Source organism: Aplysia californica, unplaced genomic scaffold, assembly GCF_000002075.1.
Source record: "Aplysia californica isolate F4 #8 unplaced genomic scaffold, AplCal3.0 scaffold00259, whole genome shotgun sequence".
In the NCBI taxonomy this organism is placed as follows: Eukaryota; Metazoa; Mollusca; class Gastropoda; order Aplysiida; family Aplysiidae; genus Aplysia; species Aplysia californica.
Genome location: NW_004797529.1, coordinates 469,670 through 473,004, shown reverse-complemented (window position 1 = coordinate 473,004; position 3,335 = coordinate 469,670). Strand labels below are relative to the sequence as shown.

General features: G+C 43.9%; 1 protein-coding gene across 1 annotated transcript in view; it reads right to left on the bottom strand.

Moving 5' to 3' along the window:
- Positions 1 to 3,335, bottom strand: part of LOC101845933 (filamin-A-like) — a gene marked incomplete at its 5' end in the record, with an annotated part of 101,164 nt that overhangs the window by 13,676 nt on the left and 84,153 nt on the right.

Genomic DNA, 3,335 nt, shown 5'->3' with positions numbered 1-3,335 from the left:
CCCCCCCCCCCTTTCCCCTTTACTCATACAAACACGCAATCCGGAATACTTGAAAGAAACCAAAAGCAATACCATCACTTCAAATCGGATCTAGTACTATTGAAATTTGTTGCGACAAGCCAAGATAAAAGTATACTATACAAAAGAAGCCTTGGTGCCAGTCGACGTTTCCATTTTTTTTTTTAAAGGGGGTTCTGAGGTGGGGGCGGATAAAGAATTCAGCTGCATATAATTGAAACTTGGTCAACGGCCGTTTCACTTTCCCGGACAGTATTGTTTTCTAAAAATTATTTATACATTATATAATGCATGTAATAAACGCTTTAGTGAAACTCCACTATGTTGCTGTTGTTGTCTCATTTAGAATCTGTATGCCCCTTGTCAACCTTTAGGTGCTGATGCTTTAAATAAGAAAGACCTTATGTACAGTTTAATAAAACGACCATTAATTGGTCGCTTTTAAGGACAAGCGGGCCAACCCAGATTTCGGGGGTTTCCATAAAACTCTCGACCTACACAAAAAGGGGGCATTGCCCTCCTATGGAGAAGTTTGGTTTCTTTGGTGTGTATATATATATTTGTTTGGATATAGAGAAAACTTCCCCTGTCTTTTAACGAAACAGAACAAGGGGCAAAAATTTTACCTCCGATTTCTCAAAACAGCATTTTTCGGGATAGCCCCCTTGTGCTTAAAAGCGACCAATTCTGTCTGTGTCATCTACGTGGGTCACCAGCAGACATGATATAGCTCTAACCTAAAAGCACACACCTCGTGCAACTCACACGACTAAGAGCGCACAGACACCGCACACTGCATCAGCTTCATAAATTATCCTTTTTTTCTGAAATTCTTTTTTTAATCCGTCCTTTTTCCAAACTTAAATGCATCAACCGTAATGTGAACCATGCATTCTTCTGCAACATTCAACCAACCGTTTAAGTGCTCCTCGACCAACCCCCCAAAACACACGGGCCAAGACACTGCCACAACTTTGCACTACAAATGAATATAGATAAATATATGTAATATATACAAAGAGAGGGGGGGGGGGGGGAGGAGAGAGAGAGAGAGAGAGAGAGAGAGAGAGAGAGAGAGAGAGAGAGAGAGTGTGTGTGCGTGTGTGTGTGTGTGTGAGAGAGAGAGAGAGAGAGAGAGAGAGAGAGAGAGAGAGAGAGAGAGAGAGAGAGAGAGAGAGAGAGAGAGAGAGAGAGAGAGAGAGACGCAACTCCCCCAAGTCGAGACGCGCCCGACACAGTCTGCCCTGTTTCCTCTGACACTTCCATCTATTTCCTATTAGTTTCAAAGCCAAGAGTAGCGATAGACAGATCTCTATTTTGTTCTCAGCTGACGGAGACTGATTTTTTAAAAATATTCCCAGCGTGGGACGGGACGGGCAAAAAAGAAGACAAAAACCAAACAACAACAGACCCCCCCCCAAAAAAAAAACCCCAGAAAAAAAGGGAAAAAAACAGCACCTAAGCAGAAACCTGATTTTTAAAAAAAAAGTATGCGTTTTTCACGTTCCCATCGACACCGAAAAGACACGGGGGCCCCTCAATAAACAGCACCATACACCGTCAGGTGCCAGAGACGGAGGCGGCGGGCAGGCGAGGAGCGGGAAAAGATCCGGCGTATCGGCGTTACTAAAAACACCTGAAGCTATCACCGCACGCATGAAATAATGGGAGACGTTTGATTAGAATTCCGGGAATGTGGGTATATTTATAGAACGTTTGGGTTCCCACCAAATGTCACTCAACGGGAGCAGCCACCACAGCCAACGCCAGATAAATTTAGACCCGATTAAAAAACCAGGCTGTTTTTTTAAATTACTTCTGGCAACCAGCTTGGCGTTGAATATAAGAGGATTTTTCTGAGAATGCCTGAAAAACATTAATCACTAAGAGGAATGCATATAATATTTGAACCTATTTTAAGAAGTCGACTGGCAAAAGAATTATTAATAGCTCTCCACATGTGAAGTACAGCCGCCAGCGACCTAATTCCTAACACGCACGTAAATCGACCACTTTTGAGGAAAGCATTCATGGAATGGAGCAGGGATTTAGCGAAGCACAAATTACCACGCGGAGAACTCGGAAATCTTCATGAAGAAAGTCATCTTGTAATATCTTTATATATATATATAGGCTTTTAAATGAAACAAAATAACAGAAGGAAAACAATGGATCGCGTTGTCTTTCATGGCCTCAAGCAAAACAGGGATCACTTCAGACAGCAAAAAGAAATTCACTGTTGCCCTCGCGTCTTCTGAGCGCAGGCCTAGCATCTTCAGGGTGCAATTATGAGCAATGAAATGAAAGCAAAATTAAAATATTTTTAAAATCTCAAGGAGAATCTGAAAAGACGTAGGCTATTTCGTTTCAGTGCTGTGACGGAGCATGAGATTTTTGTCGACACACCCCAGTTCTGTTACTGTTACTTCATGCTTCAACGTCTCTCTTTTCGCAGAATAGTCTTTCAAGGTAAGGTAGAACAATGAACCCCCCCCCCCAACCCCCCAATAACAACAACAAAAGAAATCAAGCACCAACAAGGACAACAAAACTAATCAGGAAAAATTAGAAAAAAACTAACATAATTATTCTTCCAATAACTGCAAAGGAGTTTACTAAGTTCTCACTGCGTTACTGAATTTCAAAAAGGTACGTTTCTACATTCTAAAGGTAACGTTTACACAGACAATAATACCTTAACAACTCTATGAAAAATTAACACATGATACAAATAACACAATTAATGAATTCAAGGAGCGGGAAACAACTCGGCGGTGTACAACTGAGGCTAAAGCTTCGCATCGACGCCATAAACTACAGTCAAACACAGGTAGCAGGTCGAACTCAAAACGTCAAGCAGTCGCGGGGAATGATTTAACGAGCAGCCGAAGACCAGGAAAGGAAAACTGAACAAACACCTCATTCACCGCTCTCTCCATCCACTAAATCGAAAGTCCCGCATCACGAGTCTTGATAGAGCGTCTAGAACTAGAACCAAGGTTTACTATACACTTGATGAGGGGGCCCCCATCGGGAACTCGACTACCTGCTGCATGGCGGTCCCACAGAGAGGCTGGTGGTGGTAGTGGTGGTGGTGGTGGAGGAGAGGGCGAGCGCGTAGAGCTACATACAGGTAAACTCAAGAGTGAGTGAGCAGTGCGGAGCCCGGCCGGGGCAGCGCTCATCAACGAGTCGGTGGCCGCCTCGTCCCACCCAGGAGCCAAGAAGGTGGACGTTATCAGCGCCGGGACATCGACAGCAGGCAGGTAAGAACAGTCCGGCCCACAAGCGTTGGTGATGCCACGTCTGGGACTCTC